The 23,213-nt window shown below is 35.3% G+C and overlaps 1 non-coding gene across 1 annotated transcript; it reads right to left on the reverse strand.

Moving 5' to 3' along the window:
• Positions 1-11,473: 11,473 nt before the first annotated feature.
• LOC118595065 lies at positions 11,474-11,579 on the reverse strand. Its single transcript, XR_004946443.1, has one exon. It is a non-coding gene; the product is annotated as a U6 spliceosomal RNA (small nuclear RNA).
• Between the last annotated feature and the right edge of the window lie 11,634 nt (positions 11,580-23,213).

Below are 23,213 nucleotides of genomic sequence, written 5' to 3' on the forward strand. Positions count from 1 at the left end.
ACAAACCCTGTGTCTTCATATATACTTTTAATAGTTAAGGAGCTAAGACAAAGAAGATAAGAACTCAATGCTACAGAATGGATATTGAACTCAAAGGATAGCATTAGACAAAATAAATCCAAATGAAACCTTGTTTAAAAATAAGTACATAAAAATAGAAATTTATCTAAATAACACATATAAATGTTCAACAAGTATGTGAAAAATTGGACAGCATCACTAATCAGCAGAAAAATGCAAATGAAAACCAAAATGAAATGTCACCTCAGCCAAATATGAATGGTGGTTATTGGCAGCAGTAGAAGTCTAACTTGTCTCTATAATGGGAACAAAGGGAACCCCTCTATACTGCAGGTGGGAAGACACACTAGTATAGAAAACAGTATGGATAGTCACCAAAGCATTAAAATAATTGGACTACCTATATGTGTTTCACCAATTCTATTAGACTGTATCTATCAATGAAAAGTGAGGTCCACATGTCCAAGAGACACTTAAACTCCACAAAGTAATGTCATCATGAAAATTCATCATTCATTTGAAAATAATTTGGGACTAATTGCATCTCCTATTTCAAATATCAGATATTTACCAGCTACACAGCAGGAAGCAGGGTATACAATATATCCTGATTTACCAGGTGAAGTGTATATATACACATACATACATATATATATATATATATGTGTGTGTGTGTGTGTGTGTGTGTGTGTGTGTGTGTGTGTATTCTATAGGCCTATAGATCTTTAGTAATTTTTTTATTTATCTCTAATGAGATGATCATATGTTTGTCTTTTTTGCTTTCAGTTTGTTTACATGATGGATTACATTGACTGATATTTGTGCATTAAGCCATTCCTGCATTTCTGGGATGAAGTCTATGTGATCATGGCAGATGATCTTTTTGATGTGTTCTTGAATCCGGGTTGCAAGTATTTTATTGAGTATTTTTGCATCTATGTTCATGAGGGAAATTAGTATGTAATTCTTTTTGTTGAAAGTTTGTGTGGTTTGGGTATCAGGGCTACTGTGGCCTCTTAAAATGTGTAGTTTGTATTTTAAAGTAACTTGTTTGGTCCTTAGACTTCCAATTCTATAAAATTTAAAGAAATAGATTAAAATTTTCTTTGGCATGCCAAGTGCAATGGTCTATGAAACTACCGATTAAATAATCCTAACATTAATTGTATAACAATCACATGAATAAAAACTTAATTTTTTAAAGTATAAATAACAACGTAGAGGTGAAGTACTGGTCTAATGTTCATAACTTGACTTTAGTTTTATTGTGCTATTAACCACTATAAAATATATAAACTACAGATATTGTTATTAAATCAAATAAAATGTTATAAATATTTAACAAGGAAAGCAAACATTAATAAGAACTTCATGATTAGGTACTAACAACAGCCAACCTAAAATCCTGATCCATGAGTACAGCCTGGAAAGAGAACTGAGATTGGGGCATAATGAAAGCAGGATGATTTCCACATCTTACCGGGTAGGTTGGCAACACAAGGTGTTGGTTTCCTTCAAGTTTTGATATAAAATAATAGCATTTAGTCATATCAAATTGTATATCCCACATCATTATGGAGTGACAAAAAGGGTGTGTTCACATTAAAAACTAAAAAGAAAATTAATTAATTAATTAATTAATTAATTAATTAATTAATTATAAAAATTAATAAAAAATTAATTTTAAAAATAAAATTTTGGGCATCTTATGAGTCCCAAAAGATGACGAAAGACAGGAATTTATAGTATCAGATGACAATGATCCCATCTTAACATTAGAATACAAAGTCAAATATGAAATTCCCCAAATCTTTAAAACTATTGATAATCAGTTATGAGACACACAATAGAATTACAGTGGTTATAAAATTTAATAAATGAACAAAAATTATGTAATAGAAACACAAAATTACTGGTTTTTTACATTATAGTAGAAACGTTGCAAAGAAAAATTACTTTAAATCTAACATAACATTGTCAATTCATGAAAATGTAAGGTTCAGCATAACATTAATCCTTCAGATAGCATAGTATGTAAAATAGGTGAAGTAAAATCATAATTTTATTGCAAATTTTAGTTAACTTCTTTCATTTCATAGTAATGTTATTAAAATTATATTTCATATACAGATTCAAATCTTATAAATACTAATTGGAATTAGGTTGCAATTTTATTTCTGTATTGACAAAAGATGTAATTCTATTTCTTTTCAAAATCCAATCTACTAGATATAAAAATGAGATGTATGTTCAGTCACTTTTAAATAACAAAAAGGTAAATTATGCTTTTTCATAGTATGTGATGATTATATTACTAGGTTTTAGATTTGAAAAATAACCAAAAGCATTTCACAACTCCATAAAACATGAAACTTTCAATTAGAATAAAAGGGTAATTTGAATATATAATTATATAATAGAGAAATTAATATTGAGCATCTGGAGCAATAGCTTCACTATTAAGATCATGAACTGATCTTGCAGAAGATTTGGGTTCAAATTTGAATAACTGCATTGTGGCTAACAATTGTGCCTATACTCCAATTCCAGGGGATTTGGAATCTCTCTTGCCTCCTCAAGAAGTTTTATACATGAGGAATGCATAGACTTAAGCACACACACACACACACACACACACACACACACACACACGTACACACACACACACACACACACACACACACACACACACACGTACACACACACACACACACACACTCACACTCACACATACACACTCACACTCACCCCTTTAAATTTAAAAATGTCTTTATTAAAGAATAAATTAGTGATAACAAGCTATGAATAAACCATGATTATAGTATGATAGCATATTAAATACTAAAATCTAGTGATTTATATGAGAAGGAATTCATGTTAATAGTATGAGGTGTTACTCTGGCAGCACTAAACAATGTTATGAAAAGTCCTACCTGAGGCCTGTGAAGTAGAAGCTCTGACAGTATATCATGCCCCCATAATTAGGGTTTTCCTTATGTTTTTTTTTTTTCAGGAAAAAATGTTAGCAGTGACTCTACTGCATAGTAAGAGTTAACACTAAAATAAATACAGTAGGATAATTAGAATACTAGCAACAGACAAAATAAGAACTATGTTAACTAAAGTAAATAATATGGTCACAAACTTATTAGAAAAGAAAATATAATTTTAAAAAGTAATAAACTCTTCATGAGTAGACCAATAAAAACAACTATATAGGGATCTAGTTGATAAAAATGATATAAAAATTAAACTACAGGTCAGTAAGATGGCTCATAGGACAAGAGCATTGCTCTATGGTTGAGGACCTATTTCCATCCCTCAGACTTGCGTGGTGGAAGGAAGGAACTGACTTCTTAGGAGCTGTTCTCTAACCACCATACAGACTGTAGCATATTCACAGTCAAAAACAAACACTATTACACACATAAATAAATGCTAAAAATATTAAAACAATAATTAGCTGGATGGGAGATTTAAGTGGTAATGTTAATATAATTTATATAAGCCTTTAATAAAATTAACCACAGCTTGTGATTTTAAGATGAATCTATCAGATTTTGCACTTTGAAACTTTATTGAACAGAAAAAGCTAATATTAATATTAATCAGATAGATGAGTGCTTTTTAAGACTGCCTTTTTAAAACATAAACTACCAAGAACTAATAATATCAGAAGATGTATTCAAAATTTATGTAAGTAAAATTTTAAAATCACTATATAAGATCAAAGAAATCCGATAGAAATAAAGGCCTACCTTTGCTCCCAAATAGGAACACTTAAGTTTCAGTTGCAAACATGCTATGCACGTCACCAGCCTGAAATATCTTGTATCATTCCAAAGAAGCTATTGGTAATATTTGAGTGAAATATATGTATTATCTGAAAAAGAGTCTATACATAACAAAGCCATAGAACTTTCTAACTTTTGATAGAAGAATATGATAGGAGAATGGAGTCTTGTGCTTGCTCCTCTCATTCCTCTTTCCTTTTCTCTTTCTACCCTTCTTTCTTTTTGTGGTACTACACATAGATCTGGAATGAGGAAGGAGACCTGGAAGAGGAGATGGGGAGGATAGACAAATAAGATTAATGAGATGTGGATATGATCATAGCACATTATGTACATGTATGTAGAATGATATGATGAGGCCAATTATTTTGTACAATTACCAAATACTAACAAAAGATGGAAATATATGAACTCTTACACATTAAATGCATTATCATATTATAGTTATGATGGTACTATGGAGAAAGCAAATGCTCATTGAGGCAGAAGAGAATGTCTAGAGTGGATGCTCCTTTATTTGCATGACAAAATTGGCATCTATGATGGATAATCTTGACTATAAACTTGACTACATTTGGAACCCTCTAAAACCCAAGTTGCTGGACACTCCTGTGGGATGTTTTTCTTAATCAGATTGTTTGAAGACCCACTCTGTATATGGGCCACAAATTCTCTGGTGGCCACCCACACAAGTGGACACAGAGGAAAGATGCTTCATTTTTGCCCTCTTGTCTTCATTCTCACTTCTAAATTCATCTATCCTGTTGCTGCAGCTGATATTAAATCTATTTTCTTCAGCATTCCCATGCAGACTGAAGAGCAACTCATCTCCAGGAACTCCTCAAGATTCTACCACCAGATTGGGACTGCTCAGACATCCAGCCTTGTGGACTGGACAACTACCAGATTTCCAGGCTTTCCATCAGGAGACAGCCATTATTGGACCACTCAGACTACATTTCGTAATTTAGTTTAATAAGCCCTGTATATATGAAGAATGTGTGTGTGTGTGTGTGTGTGTGTGTGTGTGTGTGTGTATTTGTTTTATTAATTCTGTTCCTTTCAGATCCTTGAGTAGTACAAACCCTCAACTCAATGTGGAAATTTCATTTATCAAAATTTTCTCTTATCCCTGACATTTTATATTCAATTCTATATAAAATTTACATACAATTCTAAAAGCATTTAAATAAATATAAATATCATATTGAAAATATTTGCCTATTTTGGATGATTAATCTGATCATTCCAGAAGGGAGTGTATGATTCTTCTAAGGATGTAGAAACTGAATTTTCAAGAATTTTCCACTTCTAGTAATAATAAAAAATGTTTAAATTCATGACTTTTAAAAGCCCCATAGAGGACTGACTCATAATGTGGTCAGCTGAATTCATAAGAAGGAAGGTGTCTGACAGAAAGAACATGAAACATGATGTTTTTCCTCTGAGTTGTACAAAAGTAAGACAGGGCAATTATAAAGATTTCCCTGTAGGAAGTAGGCATGAAAATAGTAATTAATAAATATTACTAATGTGACAGACATCATAAGGAAACAGCTGAATGCCCAGGATATTGGAGTGCATTCATAGAGGTTACGGCATTTTTAAAGGTCAGGATTCAGCTATGGGAAACAGAATCCTTTTTGATGTGTTTAAATAAAAACAGGCTTTGATGGCTATTTATTTAAATCACCTGCTCAATCTTTAGGCGGCCTGAAGAAATATCTGGTGGTTTTAGGAATGCCCATCAAATCCACACTACACATCTGAGTACCTAAGAAGTGATACTGACAAGAACTATTTCTGACTTAGAGATGTAGCCATGTGTGAGGACCTCTGTTTGATGCCTGACATCCATGAAAAAACCTGCCGTGGTGTCAGTATCTGTAATTGCAATCTAGGCAGGCAGACACAGGCACACCCCTGGGTCTCCCTGGCCAGCCATCTTAGCCTAATAAGTGAGCTCCGGACCAGTGGGATAGGAAAGTTTGTCACAAAAGTAACAATGCCAATGGTACCTGAGGAATAACATTCTTGGTTGACATTTTGCCTCTACAGGCTAACACAAACATGTATGCATGTACACCCTCCCAACACACACACACACACACACACACACACACACACACACACACACACACTCCAGAAGGAAGAAATTTTTCTGGCTAGTTGGAGAGTTTCAGTAATAGTTGTGCCAGAGGGAGCACAGCTGACTCTATAATCGGGGGATAAACAGATACCACCCATTGTTGCAGCCTACACCAGTATTAGGAAAAAGCCCTATCTTCCAGACAATAGCTAATCTCTATTCCTCTGCAACTCTGGAAGCCAATACTTTCACTATACTTAAAACACCAAAAAAAAAAAAAGGATAATAAATAATAATTCAAGGGTTTCAGTTTTTTTCAAAACATGGGTAGTTTGGGTAGATGGTAGTAGTGGATACATGAGGAACATTTCTAAGTACCATTTTACAGTAAGTGGTTTTGCTTTAAGATAAATGGAGAGCCAATGAAAATCTTTTAACAGTAGTAGACAAATGAAGAATTCATCTTCAAATACTAAATTAAAAACCAAGCAAATATTAATGAAGTTTAATATGCTTCCTGTTGGACCTGGATGTATTTACACATGCTTTAGGCTCCTGGCATGGAGTCAGAGCTCTTGTATAGAATGACTGAACAGTGCCTTTGTATGCCCAACCTCCATGCTCATAATTACCAAAGTGAGTCATATGGAGAAAGACAAATATATCATGCTTTTTCTACTATGCTGAATCTGGGAAGTAGAAGGTCAATATTTGTCTGAGAAGAGTAAAGGGACCAATAAATGAGGAAAATATGCAAAGAGAAGGAAAGAACAATAGAATGACATTATCAAAGGAGATCTTATGCAAGAACAAGAAACCTATCATCATGTACATAGACATATTCAAAAAGCACTCTAGTGTCTTGACTTACTTGACAGGATGTGGGTAAACATGCCACTGTCTGTATTACATGAACTATAGAAAGAAGTCATAAGCCACCTAGAAAAATTAGCTGAGAATTACTTTGTCAAGGATATTCTCATGGACACTACAAAATGTTTAGACTTTGTAAACTTATAAGCAATTTAAATCTTCATGTTGGTAATGTACAGTATTTGAAAAACTATTAGACAAGAGAATTGTGTTTTCCTGGAGAACTGATGGTACTGAAATTTTCTAGAGTAGATTTGTGGAATGCCGATCTAAGTCATTGAATTTCTAAATGACTTCAGAATCTTAAGGAAATAAAGTGCTTAACAATGTGAGTTAAGTCATCATTTAGTTTATCTTTAGTTATTTTCATTCATTTTTAATGGACTTTCCTTTAGCTGTTGTGAAACTAGATTGAGCTTAATTTAACTTGGCAGCTGGAAGGGAGAGATAGCATGAACAATTCAATTTATAGATTATTTTTTGAAACATCTTTTATCCATTCACTTAACACTTTCCCATACCCAAATAAAGTCACCCTTCTAAGTAATTGCAACAATTTGTAAAACTGGCAATATCTACTCTTTCTTTGTATGATTATCTACTTGGAGTTGGTAGAGAGGCATAAGGGACTGAGTACTCTAAATAGAAATAGCTATAGGCTTAAAATATGGAAAAATGAAACTAATCTTTTAAAAACACTAAGACAGAATGTCCTCCTGAAATTTAAAAACATTATGGATACTGCTTTAAAGAAACATATAGAAGGCTGTATACTCAATATTTTAATAAATGTTCAAAGAAAAATATATACTTCAGTGGACAGATTTCAATTTTATACTGATTAAGAACATTTCTACTTAAGGATTGTGCTAGATTAGAAGGTCTATCTCTAATCATAATTAAATCTTAGTAGAAAGAAATCCCCAGAGATGTTTTAAAAAGCAGTTTGTGAGGACACAGTGTCTCTCCCCTTCTCCACTAATCATTCTCCCTACTAGATGAATGAGGACTTTGAGCTCATAGACAAGTATTCAAACACTGACCTATACCAGCTCTAAGTCAATTTGTTTTGCTAATTGGTTTTAACCTTAGGAAAAAATACGTTTGTTTTTGTTTGTCATTTTTTATGACTAGAGGGTGTTTTTAGCTTAGAGCAAGGCACTCACATCTGAGAAAGTGATTAACAAATGGATTTATACCAAATTAAGAAGCTCTGTTCAGCAAAGTAAATGCAGTATACAGATAGGCTACAGAATGGGAGAGAGTCAAAACAGTCAACAAAGGAAGTTATATTGACACATAACCTAAATAGCCATTTTTCAAACCAATGACCAGTACATACATCAAAAAGTGCTCACCCTCTTAAACCCATCATAAAAATGCAAATAAAACATTGAGACTCCATCTCATTCCACTCAGCATGGTGATATATAATTTACTAGTAAGGACACAGAAGGAAAAGAACTCATAAACTGTACTGGTTAGGATTTAGACTGGACCAAGTAGAAAATAATAAGAAAGCAGCCCTCCCTCTAAACCATGAACATTGAACTCCACATGATTGAGCTCTGCCTCTACTTGGTATACATAAAGCAATAAAGTGAACATAGAACAGAGATACTACCTGTGATTATTTAAACAAGTAAAATATACAAATACGGAATACACATAAATATTAGTCTACATAGAAATGAATTGAAAATAGAATGATATATATGCATGATAATTTTGCTCGGTCAAAAAGAAGAATAAAATCATGCTACTCACAGGGAAATGAATGGAATTGATGACTGTCCTTTTAAATGAAATTACCAGGTGCAAGCATAGAAAGATAAATATACTTACATTTAACTTTTGTAAGTGTAAACAAACAAACAAACAAACAAAAAATAAGGTGGACAAAATATAGGAGGGGGAACTACAAAGAGAAGGAAGACTCCATGGAAGGCAGAGAGAGGAGATTATAGAAGGTGTAAGCACACATGGGATTCTCACATTAAAACACATTAATATGAGGAGTCAGCAAAGCCTGGTACAATCAGCTGAGGCGGGTCCACGTCCCTTGCCTCCTGCATCAAGGCTGGCCTTACCCTTTAGGAGGAGAGGATGGGGTGGGGAGGCTGAGGAGGAGGAGGAGGAGGGATGAGAAGAGGATCTGTGGTTGGAATGTAAAGTGAATTTTAAAAAACTTTTTAAATAAAGGAAAGATTTCAGAAAAATAAAACAAAAAACTCACTTATATGTACAATAAATATGACTGAATAATCATAAGGGAAAATTGAAGAAGAGGAAGATATGGAGAAGGAAGGAGATGAATAAATAGGTGTTAGGGCTACCACCCAACCAAAGATACTGGGCATTAGGAGTATCATATTCTCTGGCAATTACATTTCAAAGCCATAGCTCCTCAGGTTATGAGAATGACATTCTAGATCCTAGATGCTCCATGTTTGTCAAAAGCTAATGGGTGGATCCATACATCTTACCGATTTAAAGATAGAATGAAAGGAGGTTTTTGTTCTTGTTTGTTTTTATTTTTCTGACGTTGTTGTTTTGTTTTGTTTTTTGTTTCTTTTTTTGAGACAGGGTTTCTCTGTGTAGCTCTAGCTGTACTGGAACTCACTCTGTAGACCAGGTTGGTCTTGAACCCACAAAGATCTGCCTGCCTCTGCTCCTGAGTGCTGAAACTAAAGGTGTGGGCCACCACCACTGAGCTGTGAAAGGGTTTGTAATGAAAGAGTTCTAAAGCAGGCACTAACAAAAGACAGGTCAGGAATAAAACTGTCAAATGTAGTCAGTTGGAGAGAAGGCCATTTTGGAAACAAAATATCATCAGAGAGGTTGGGCATTAATTTACTGAATGTTTTAACAATTTTATGCTTGAACAATATCCATGAATGGGAGAACATACCTTCTTGTGAACTGAACTACAATTGTCTATTGTCTCTTTGTTTTCAATATCATATACTGATTGAAAAACAAGTCAAGAAGTATACATTAACATGCTCCTCTTCTGAAATCAAACTCTATTCATTTTGCACTTCTTTGTGTTTTTGTTGTTGTTGTTGTTGTTGTTGTTGTTGTTGTTTGTTTGTTTTGTTTTTACAGGATTCTTTTGGGACTTGAGGTTGCAGCCATGAAGGAGCATAGTTGGACATCTCAAGGTCTATTTTAGCCCATGATTTGCTACTGTGCTCTTTGCCACTTGGGCTGGATTTCAGAGCATACCCATAGCTGCCCAGCATCAGCTACATGCTGTTGATATTGTCCCCTGAGAGTCTAGCCTAGAGCAGGGTTCTTTGTAATAAAGTACTATTGCTTATGAAGTTATGGTGTTGACAAAATAACATTGGAGGGTCTATATTTTTGTATAAAGTCATTTTAGAAAACTAAGAAGCATTTGTTGCCTGTGTTATTTCATGTGCTAAAAGTGGTAGCAAAACAGTTTTTTGTTTGTTTGTTTGTTTGTTTTGTTTTGTTTTGTTTTTATTGGTACTTCTTACTAGGACCCAGATAGAAGTCCATGATAGAGTCAATAGAATTCGGACAATATCATTTACAGTGCTCTCCTCTCTGCATTCTTGAGGATTTATGAGTGTTTGGGGCTTGACACATCTGGACTTGTGGTCTTTGGGAATAAGATATTTTAGTCACACTTGATTCTTTGCACACAGGCATCTCACAGGACAGCCCACTCATTTTCTTGACTATTCTCAGATATTTCTGGTTACTCATCCAGGTTTAAGGTGGAATCTACATAGTCAACTTTTGGACTCTTTCTTAGTTTTTCTCTTAAATCCCATTAATCTGGGTGTGACAAATAGTGCTTGCTAAAATATTCCCATTCTACATAGCAATGTAAATTCTGTTTTACATGAATAAAATTTTCTCCTACCATTTTCAGTTTAAAACAACTGAGGTTACACAATGGTATTTCATTCAGTGAAGTCTTTCTTCACTTTACATGTAACAACCTTTTATGGAAACTGCTGCTGAATCTTTATAAAAAGCCTCAACTTATTCAACTTTTCCTAAGTAGATGATTATTATTTTTGTTTGTTTGTTTTTGATATAAATGTAAGGTAGGGAGGGAAGATTCAAATCCTCAAAACCCAATATTTTGGGAGGGTTCGTCTTTCTTAGTGACGAAGGGCCATCTCTTGGTTTACCGTGAGCCTATTTCCTCATCTATAAAATACAATGGTTAATAACTTATTTGAAGGATTATAAGAATAAAAGCACATAATGAATAAATACTGAGTTGATAGCTTGTGCCAAATAATTTAAGGAGTGGATTTTATTCCTTCACTGTTCTTTTACACAGTAGCAGGCAATCTGCAAGGTAAACTTAAGCTAAGTCATAAAATTCAGATTAAAACCACTTTACCAAGTTCTTATTCAGCCCTTCTCAAACTCAATTTTTGAATGAAATACTCATTGCATTCTGTCTTCTTGTTAGAGTTTCATCTTCTTGCTTCAGGTATCCTGCACTATGACGTTCTCAATGGTCATGCATGTGTCAGTGTTATCTCTATTTTCTGAAGTGTTTCTGTAAAAGGTTTAGCCCAAATATATAATTCAGTACTTTTGGATTTTACTTGTAAATATAACTTCATATATTTGCCTAGTTTTCTTCCAATTATATATTTTCAGACAATAGCCATGTGCCTACTTTTTTCTTCCTTTCTTTTTTTCTTTTAATATGGAATGTTTCACGAATTTGGGTGTCATCCTTGTGTAGGAGCCATGCTATCTTCTCTGTATCGTTCCAATTTTAGTATATGTGCTACTGAAGCGAGCACCATGTGCCTACCTTTTTAACAGGCTATTTTATACAGAAAAAAAAATTGTACACACCTTGAATACATTTGTTTTTCTCATTTTAGCTCTTAATTGTCAATATTTCTAAATCCATATACACATAAATCTAATTACTTTCTGTATCCTCAGGTGTCTCCTTGAATATATTGCTCTGTTATAAGGGACAACAAGATAAATGGTATCCTATTGTGCATGACAGAACTGCAGAGCACCATTGGGTCCAATTCATCTGATTTCCAACTTGTCTCTTATGGATTTCACACAAAGAGGAAGGGATTTACATATTCAGGACAAGCTATCTATCCCACCCTTTCTAGTTCTCTGTTCTTTAAGTAGAAAACAAGCTTTTCCACACATAGCATCATCAACCACTTGTCTCAGGGGCAAAAAAGCACCAAGGAGATTATGTTGGCAAGATTTTCACTTCAGCAAGTAATAACACTCTTAGGGGAAAAATTCTAAAATGTTTTCAAATATGCCAGATGCATATTAGAACATTTAGGAGAACTTATAAATACTAACTCTCTGAAGTCCCATTATACTTCAGTTCAGTTGAACTAGCAATCTCTCCTTGAATGCAGGGGCTCAGATAGAGAACACATGGACACCAAGAGTCCTGGAGTCCACTCTTGAATCTCCTGAAGAGAGGGGGATGGAGAAATTCATTAGTGAGTAGTGTAATGAATATATACTTTTTAAAGACACTTCTTGTTATAAAGGTGTGAAAAAATACCTTTCATTAACTGGAGGAAAACATTAGAAAAAAAAGAACACTCTTTTTAATTTTCCACAGAAAAAGCCACCAATACAAAAATCAGAGACAAGAAGACCAGCTTAGCTGTCAGAGACCAACCTCTGAAGCACTTGTTCTCAATCTTCCTATTGCTGTGACCATTTAATACAGTTCCTCATGTTGTTGTGACCCTCAACCATAAAATCATTTCATTGCTACTTCATAACTGTAATTTTGCTACAGTTATGGATCACAATGTGTGTTTTCCAATGGTCTTAGGCTATCCCCTGTGAAAGGATCATTCAACCGCCCCCCCAGGGGCTCGAGACCCATAGGTTGAGAAACATTTCTCTAAAGGACTTCAGAATGTGACCTTTTGGCTGGTGAGAAAGTAAATGCATTAGCAGAAGTCTGAGTTCTGTAATGGGAACAAATGACAGCCTTAGTTTTTCTTGCTTTTAAACAATAAAATAAAGCATAATAAAAAGACAAAACAAAAATTAACACATTGGAATTGGATAAAACAAACAGAAGGAAACCCCCCCCCAAAGGCACAAGAAACAGAATCCCACTGATTTGCACACTCAGGAATCCAATGAAAGCACTAAACTGGAAGCCATAATTTATTCACAAAGGACTTGGTGCAGACATGTGCTAGCCATATGCACGCTGCTTCAGTCTCTGGGAGTTCATAGGAGCTTAGTTCATGTTGATTTAGAAGGCATCACTTCCTTAGTGTCCTCCATACTTGTTGTCTCTTATGCTCTACTTCCACAGGGTTCACTGAGGTCTAAGGGAAGGGATTTGATAGAGACTCCAGTTTGGGTTGAGTGCTCCAAGGTCTTTCACTCGCTGCATAATGTCTGTCTGTGGGTCTCTGTGTTAAATGTGTTACTCTGATTGGTTAATAAATAAAATACTAATTGGCCAGTAGCCAGACAAAAAGTATAGGCAGGACAAGGAGAGAAGAGAATTCTGGAAACAAGAAGGCTGAGTCAGGAGATGCTGCCAGCCGCTGCCATGAGTACCAACATGTAAGATACTGGTAAAGCCACAAGCCATGTGACAAGGTATAAATTCATAAAAATGGGTTAATTTAAGATAAAAGAACTAGATAACAAGAAGCCTGCCACAACCATACATTTTGAAAACAATATAAGTCTCTGTGTGTTTACTCAGTTGGGTCTGAGCAGCTGCGGGACTGGTAGGTGAGAGAAATTTGTCCTGACCATAGGCCAGGTGGGACTGGAGAAAACTTCAGCTACATCTCTGTCTTTCTTTGTTCCCATTGACTGCAGGAGGAAGCTTATCTGATGATGGCTGAGGAAAGCATTGATCTATATATGAGTTTAGTAGAATGTCATTGGGATGTTCTTTGAGTAGAACAGTAGTGTTGGTTTTACCTTAAGTAAGTCCCTGGGCTATCTAGTCTCAGATTCTTGGTTACCCAAGGAGTGGTAGATATGAGTTCATCTTGTGGAGTGGGCCTTGAATCAAATCAGATGTTGGTTGGTTACTCCCACAAGCTTTGTGCCACCATTGCCTAACATATCTTTCTGGTAGGACACTATTGGACATAAAAAGCTTTGTGGCTGGCCTGGTGTGTTTATGTTTCTTTTTTCAGTTATCATGTAGAGTGACAAGACACTAGAATGTAAGGATAAAGGCTCCATGTAGGCACCAGCTTGACTTCTACATGTTCAATGAGTTCTGTAGGTGCTGTCTTCTGCAATAGGGCCTTGCTGTCAGTTTGAGGAGAGCACCCTATAATCTTGTCAACAGTCTGGGTCATTTTGGGATTCCCATGAGCCCCCTTTGGGCACAACTCAATTAAATGTAAACCAATCCTGGTACAGGAAGCTTCATTTGTTGACAAGAGATGGCCAATTGGGTCTGTCTCCACCATTTTTTGGCAATTTTATTTATGATCACATTTATTAGGATGCTTCTACTTTATTAGGTTTCCATATCATCCCTCAAATGGTCATTAATTTTAACTGCTTCTTCCTGTACTTACTCCCTCATTGCCCTCTCTCCCCCACTCCCCACTTAATTCCTCCCATTCCAGGTATTTCATCCTGCCATAACTATCTATTCTATTTCTTCTTCCTAGAGAGATCTGGCCTCATAGGTCTTTTTTGTCAGTCTGTCTTTGGACTGGCATCTCCCTAATAATGACATAAAGACTTATTATTAATTATGAAAGTTTGGCCTTAGACTTGTTTAGACTCAGCTTAGACATGTTTCCAACTAGCTCTTATAACTTAAATTAACCTGTTTCTGTTTGTTACCTTTCCTCTGTAATGCATGTCTGCCTCCCTCTGCATAACACTGGTGTCTCTCAACTCTCTTCTTCCCAGAGTTCCTCTCTCTCCCCAGAAGTCCTGCTTGTTCTCTCCTGCCTAGCTATGGGCCAATTATCTCTTTATTAAACCAATTGCATGCCTTAGGCAGGCAAGGTAAAACAGTGATATATCTTTACACAGTTTGCTCAAATATCCTGCAACAGTACTTACATGTCCCTTACTCTATACCTAACCTCTGTTGGTTGTATGGATTGCAGCTTGGTTATTAAGAGCTAATATCCACATATAAGCAAATGTATACAAAACTTCTTCTGGCTTGGGGATAACTGACTCAGGACAATTTTCTCTAGTTTCATGATTTACCTGCAAATTTCATGATTTCAATGTTTTAATGGCTGAGGAATCTCTATTGTGTAAATGTACCACATATTCTTTATTCACTCATTTATTGTGGACATCCAGTTTTTTTTTCCAATTATAAAGTCCCAATGAATATGGTTGAATAAGTGTCTCAGCAGTAGGATGAGGCATTGCAAGGGTATTATAGCTAGATATTGAGATAAATGGACTCCCATCCTCCTGAGGAACCACTGTACTGTCTTCTTCAATGGTTGTACAAGTGTGCATTCCTATCATCAATTTATTGTGCCCCATTTTTAATTGGGGTATTTGCATTGTTTGTATTCCTTGAGATTTTATTACTACCAAAGGTATTGGTTGTACTTGAACTTTGTTTGCACAGATAAAGTGCTGGAGGTTCATGATAGCTATATTTCCAAAACCACAGGTCACATACTTCACAGCTAGAACTCAGTTCATTTGATGGCACAGTCACAGTTAGTTATATATTTATCTAATAATACTTTAAAAATATATTGAATATAAAAATACACATGTTAAGGCAGTAGTTGTTATTTAGAAAATAATACAAAGATATATTGTTAAATATAGTAAGTGGCAGATTTTGTGAAAGAGTGTTAGCCATTCTATCTAAAATAAGCATAATAGCAAAGTTTAAAATGAGAAAACAGAAGAAAACAAAGAGAAATAGATATCTAAAGCACCTGGAAATATTTGAAATAATCTACTTAGTTAAATTTTCAATTTTCTAAATGTAAAACTATTTTAGTTGTGTTAAAAATATACAACACAAAAAGAAATACTTCCTTTTAACGCTGTTTTAGGAGTAATTTGTTTTCTTGTTTTCATTATAGAAGAACTACCAGGAATGTGATAAAGATGGTCTCAAGTATAACTTTGCCATGAAATACACTATCAAAATGCACATTATTATTTTTTATTCTGGGCTTTAAAATAATCTTTAAGTCCAGGAGCACTGTTCTTGGAGAATTAAGCAAACATAGGCTTTAGATCATTAAATCCTACATTTCCTAAAATATATTAAAATAATGGTGTTTCAATGGGATGAAAACAGAGGATTTTGTTAAAAAGTATTCCAAAATAAATTATGTTTGGAAATTCTTGGTCAAGTGAAATTTCCTTATTATTTGAGGGGGATCAGATCTTCAGTGTGATGGTATATATCCAAGGGCAATTACTCTGAATAGCATTTGTTAAGGTAATTGTTATATGCACATTTGTTAAGACAATTTTGGGGGAATATAAGAAAAGTAAAGTTGCAATGTAATGCCATTTTACAACCTAGACAACCTAAAGACATTGTGATGAATTTGAAATGATAATGAATTCTACCTTTACTATATCACAAAAATCAATGTTTTGGGTTAAAATATAAATATTCTGTAATGTTAATACATGACTTGAATGATTAGTTACCAGACAAGTACTCAATGACCTGTCATACCTTTTAAAATAAAACTAAGTGTGTGTACTTGACAATAAGTTAAACCAAATCCAGGACCATGGGGTGGAAAAATTATCAATATCAGGGTTTTTGTTTGTTTGTTTTAGATTTTTTCCCTCTGGCAATTTATCAACCGTCCAACTAGAACAAATGATTCTGAGACACTAGATGTAGAAGCCACAATTTTTTTTCTTGACAAATATAAGGGTAGAATCATTTTATTCTAATATCATATTGATGAGAACAGAAGATAGTACACTAATTAGATAGGGCAATGTCCCCAAAGGAGCAGCTCCAGGTAGGTTCTTGCTGGATGATACAATCTCCAGGATCCTGGTTCCTTACTTTCTCTGACCCATGTCTGGAAGATATAGGTGAGGATGTTACCCAGACTAAGAAGAGGTAATAGACAGCTCTTGGTTGGGCCAATTGGACTGGATACCTCATTCATCTTCCTATACCTCACTTCAGTTCTATCATAAGCCTTTTTAAAAACCTCCAAACAAGCAGTTCAATGGTTCCCTAATTCCTGGGACCTGTTTTTGATATAGGTGCTCTGCCTTCTCTCCTACTCTTAAATAATTTCTGGTCCTTGAATTCAATTCCTTGAATACCTAAGATGAGAATCACAGGCCCCCGACTCAGAATTTTCATGCTACCATAACCACTTGATATCCTAATTTTGAATTTAAAGCCTATTTGAATTTAAAAACTATCTGTGGTGTGAAGGAATGCCTCTTTGAAATTCAAAGATACTCCAAATTTTGCTTTATCAATATGCCTCTGAATAATTTGCTATTCAGTATTAGAAGATAAGTCAGTCCAAATAAGTGGCTTATAACCATGGAGATGTATTTTTCATATCATTAGATACAACAGAATGACTGATAGAAGTTCTGGTGTGGGTATGTGTGGGGGAGAATCCCAAAGTGGGTTTTCTTATTCTGAGATCTAGACCAAAAGTACAGTCTTCATGTGTTTTATCTGATTTTTACTCAAACATAACATATGTTACTACAGCACATATGCTTTAGTTAAGCTTATAACAGCACTAAGCCTGACATCAACTAGGAGAAATGTACATGATTTCTATAGGGTAGAATTATGATGTGGAAGCTTAGAGGTGGATAATGTTCTCATAGAGAGTGTAACATTTTTCTAAGTAAGTTATTAATTTTGATGTATTTTTCATAGGAAAAGGCAGTTCTTTGTTTTTCTAACATTAAGTTCAAGAAAATATTTGCAACTCACTTATGTTATCTATATTTTACAAAGTGTTTCTGACACATATCACATGTCATAATTACAAATTGTCAGATTAACTTTCCCTAGGGAGATGAAAACAAATGCCTGTTCATGACTGGTGGCTACCAGAGACACCAAAGTACAGTTTTACCAAATTCCAACTAGATAAGACCAATCAGTTTATTTGGCTTTCTTTTAAAGAATGAGAAGTGTGAATGACTCCCAAAGAGTTGGGTCACTGCAAAGTTGTTGTGAAACACTATACCTGAGTGTTTTCTACTCACTCCAGATGGGAAATTAATGATAGATCAAAGTATGGATACCACCAAAGTTGATATTGGTGAAGCAATGAGTTTTTTGGGATTCCTTATAGTCGTATGTGTATGAGGAGCAGAGCTGACTCCAGAACAGGTTTATCATCAAAGTCCACTCTATCATGAGTGACAGCTCATACAACTGTGAACCTGGTGCTCACTGCATAGCTTGCAGGCAGCTCAGTGGTTGCATTATGTCCTTTCCCAGTAGCTCAGTTGCCCTGAGCCTCTTCTAGGCAGCTTTGTCAGCCTCTGCTGCTTTCTTTCACTCTTCTCGGCTGGTCTCTGCTTCTTCCATGTGTTTGAGCTAGTCTACAAGTGACTCAACAATCTTTGATGTTGATATCCTCTTGTGGAGGGGCATATCTCGTGCATCTTGTCAGTTTCAGAGACTTCTGTAAGCTACTTTGCATTGTTCATTTCCTGTCTCCACTTTTCCTTTCTAGATGGAGCATTTTACCTCCTCTTTGTACATCCAGTTGTTTCAGATACCTGTAAATACCTTGTCGTATACCACCTAATTTTTTCACCTCTCTTTTCAAATCCTATGCCTTTAAAATTTTCCCTTCAAGATGGACGGCTTTAATCTTAGAGGAAACGGTTATATAATAGAATTCCCACCTCATCGATGGATAAATAAATACCTTGTGGAAGCTGCTTTATTGAGTCCCTCTTCCAATTAAAGGGAAGCATTTGCTATATAGTATTTAATTTCCTAAAAATCACTTGCAACTAGGGAAGTGAGAAATAGCAGGAAGTCCAGGCAACAGACTGTTGAGTTCACCTAGGGACTGTGCACATCCCTGTTACCATTACTAGGGATTTGACTAGCACCATATTATTAACTGTAGTTGCTATGGCTACTGAGGCATTATGTGATGTTCAAAGGGAAAAGGCCATAAAATATTAATGAATTCATTTAAAAATGCAAGATTTTAATGCATTGTATGTTATACAATAACACTCATTAGGTCACTGAAATGCCTACTACACTTACATTCATTTCAAAATACAAATTTTATACTTTTAAATTTTAATTTCAACTTTTTTTATTTTTGCATGATGATTTACTAATATTTTTAAATATATTAGTTATTAAAATGGTTCCTCAGGCCCATGCAGTCCAATTTAGTCCCTGGCCTTTCTACTGCTGGACCCTGCCCCTAACTCAAATGCATTTCCACCAATGAGGTGAAGACCACACCACTCAAAATGGGAGAGTGACCCCCACTCCCATCTGAAATGCATTTCTTCCAGGATTCTGTCCACTGGGACCTTTTCCCCAGGCTTATACTATTCCAGCTCTTCTCTGGTCATACTGCTACTGGGCCCTGATGCCAAAACCCCAGGAAGAAATCAGGGAAACAAAACCCTGCACAATAGCTTCAAATAATATAAAACATCTTTGTGCAAGTAAAAGACCTGTATAACAAGAACTTAAAGTTTTTGAAAACATAAATTGAAGAAGATAGAAAAATCTCCTGTGCTCATGGATAGGTAGAATTAATACAGAGAAAATGGCCATCTTAATGAAAATAATCTACAGAATCAAAACAATCCCCATCAAAATTCCACCACAATTCTTTACAGATCTTGAAAGAAGAATATTCAACTTTATATGGGAAAACAAAAATCCAAGATAGCTACAATAATCATGTACAATAAAAGAACTTCTAGAGATATCATCATGCCTGATTTCAAGCTCTACTACAGAGCTTTATTAATAAAAAAACACATGATATTGGCATAAAACAGACAACTTGATCAATGGAACCAAATCAAAGATCCAGACATAAATCTACACACCTATGGACACCTGATTTTTGACAAAGAAGCTAAAATTATACAATGGAGAAAAGAAAGCATCTTCAACAAAGGGTGCTATTCTAACTGGATATTGGCATCCAATTCAAGTACAAGTGGATCAATGACCTCAACATAAATCTAGTTACATGGAACCTGATAGAATAGAAAGTGGGAAATAGCCTTGAATTAATTGGTACAGTAGACAACTTCCTAAATATAACACCACTAGCACAGACACTAAAGTCATCAATTAATAAATGAGATCTCAAGAAACTGAAAAGTTTTTGCAAGGCAAAGAACACTATCAATAGGACAAAATGAAAGCCTATAGAATAGGAAAAGATCTTCACCAACCCCATATCTAACAGAAGGATAATCTCCAAAATATATAAAGAATTCAAGAAACTGGACATTAAAAAAAAACAATTGATGCAATTAAAAACTTGGGTAGAGACCTAAATAGAGAATTCTCAACAGAAGAATATCAAATAGTAGAGAAACACTTAAAGAAATGTTCAACACACTTTCTCACCAGGTAAATGCAAATCAAAACAACTCTGAGATTCCATCTTACACCTGTCAGAATGTCTAAGATGAAAAACACAAATGACAGCTTATTCTGAATAGGATATGGAGCAGGGGAACAATCCTCCATTGCTAATGGGAGTACAAACTTGTACATATGCTTTGGAAATCAATATATGGTTTCTCAGAAAACTGGGAATCAATCTACTTCAAGACCCAGCTATACCATCTTTGGGCATATACCCCAAGGATTCTCAAACTTACAAGGACACTTGGTCAACTATGTACATAGCAACACTATTTGTAATAGCCAGAACCTGATAACCATCTAGATGTTCAAGTAAAGAATGGATAAAGAAAATGTCGTACATTTTCATAATGGAGTATGACTCAGCTGTTAAAAACAACGACATCAGGAAATTTGAAGGCAAATAGATGAAAGTAGGAAAAAAAAACTGAGTGAGGTAACCCAGACCCAGAAAGACAAACATAGTATAAACTTAATCATAAGTGGATATTAGCTGTAAAATAATGGATAACTATGCTACAATCCCCAGACTCAAAGATGCTAGGTAATAAGGAGAGCCTAAGATGAGATACATGGATATCCCTGGGAAGGGGAAATAGAAGATATCTTATGGATGGACTGGGGCAGGGTGGGTATGAGAACTTGAAGGATTGGGTTGGGAGGTAGATATTGGGGGAGTGTACAGAAATAGATGACCAGAGGGGGCGTGTATTCCAGGGTCAGGTAAAACCTGGTGCAAGAGAAACACCCAGAAATCTACCAGGATGATCCAGACTTCTAGATGGATACACAGCCTGAACTGGCTATTTCCTATGATCAGATTGGTGACTACCCCAGTTGTCATCAGAGAGACTCCATTCAGTAACTGATGGAAGCAGATGCAGAAACCCACAGCCAAACATTAGTCCAAGCTGGGGGAATCCTGTTGAAGAGAGGGAAGAAGAATTGTAGGAACCAGAGGGGTCAAGGACATCACAAGAATACCCACAGAAACAACTAACCTGGCTCATAGGAATTCACAAAGTCTGCACCAACAACCTGGGAGCCTGCATGCCAACCTAGACCCACTACATATAAGTGACAGTTGTGTAGCTTGGTCTACTTGTGGGATTCCTAACAATAGGAGCAGGACTGTTCCTAATGTTTTGGCCAGCACTTAGGAATTTATTCCTCATACTGGACTGCCTTGCCCAGCCTTAATACAAGGGGAAGTACTTAATCTTACTGTATCTTGATATGCCATTCTTTGTTGATACCCATGGGAGGTCTGCTCCTTTTTAAATAGAAACAGAGGAGGAGTGGATTGGGAGAGGGAGGGGTGGAGGGACGGTGGGGGGGGAGAAAATGGGAGGAGAGGAGGGAAAGGAAACTGTGGTCAGGATGTAAAATAAATCTATAAATTAAATTTTAAAAAAGGAAAACTGCTGCTTAAAAAAATAAAAATTCAAGTATAGGATTCATATTATTAATATTAAAAGTCATTTTCTGCCACTAATTATTTTTGTCTTGATTTACTTGTAGTAGTAAATTCTTCTATTTACTTTTGTCTTTTAAATTTTTTCCAAAAATTTTATTATGTATTTCATATATTTTAATGATCTTTTTTTAATTACAAAAGTATCTTGATAATTTTTATTAAATTTTAGTAATGTTACAGAACAAGCTGAAGATGAATGGTGTTTTCCCTTTTGTGTTCACACATGTCAAGAAATAAAAATTGAGAAGACAGAAATAAAGGGCTTTAGGTTCTCACCTATCCCACTCATCAGGCATTGTGTTGAAAATATCTTCTAAGTAGTTAGCTGTAAATAAGCCTCAGCTGGTTCAGAAAGGAGCTGAGACAAAATCACCTTGCAGAAATGAACTGTAGTAGGAGAGAGATCTTCAGAACCATGAGAGCAATTAGCAGGTCTTAAAGTGGGAGAATATTAAAAACTGACAGTAAGTATATCACCTTACTGTGGTGATATATTGTGTACCCTAATAAACTTGTCTGAGGATCAGAGGATGGAGCCAGCCACTATATTAGACATAGAGGTCAGGCAGTGGTGGCACACACCTTTAATCCTAGCACTTGAGAATTCATGCTGTTGCTTGGAAAGAACACTCACCTGCCTTTAATCCCAGAAAGTAATATGGCAGGACATAGAAAGGTATAAAAGGTGTGAAGAAACAGGAACTCACTCTCTTTAGGCTGAGGATTTCTCAGAGGTAAGAAATAGTGGCTAGTTGTTCTTCTTCTCTGATCTTTCAGCTTTCACCCTGATATTTGACTCTGTTTTTTTATATATATAAAAAATCTAAGATTCAACCAACACCTCACAGACAATATGACTGAGTCTTAAAGGGGAAGAGAATCTTCCCTTAAAACCTTAAAAGCAGATTCATTATGAGAAACAGATTAAAATGAAAATGAAATGGAAATGGTGAGAAGAGAGATCAAAAGGGAGTCTTCAGAGAAATCTTTGGAGGAAAATATCTGACTTTTATAATTTTAGGGGATTGCAGGAATCCCATGCACCCTGATTTAATCTCTGATACCCTTTGTGACAAGGAGCTTGGAAAAACCAGGACCTGGGATCATAAATTTGGGGCTGTAAAATGTAGCACAGCATGGTTTCTTAACTGGGTGGCTGCAGCAGGGAGTGGCCTGATTTCTTCAAGACATGAGATTTGACAATTTAATGCAAAACCATGTCTTAAGGAGCAGGTCCATGCTGCAAGTAATGGAAAAGAAGTAAATCATTCACACTTGTGGCAAAAGCATTCAATATTACAAAGAACACTTAAGGACACAAATGATTGCTAAAGTCTTTGATATTATGTTTACCAG

The sequence above is a fragment of the Onychomys torridus genome, chromosome 13 (genome assembly GCF_903995425.1).
Source record: "Onychomys torridus chromosome 13, mOncTor1.1, whole genome shotgun sequence".
NCBI lineage: Eukaryota > Metazoa > Chordata > Mammalia > Rodentia > Cricetidae > Onychomys > Onychomys torridus.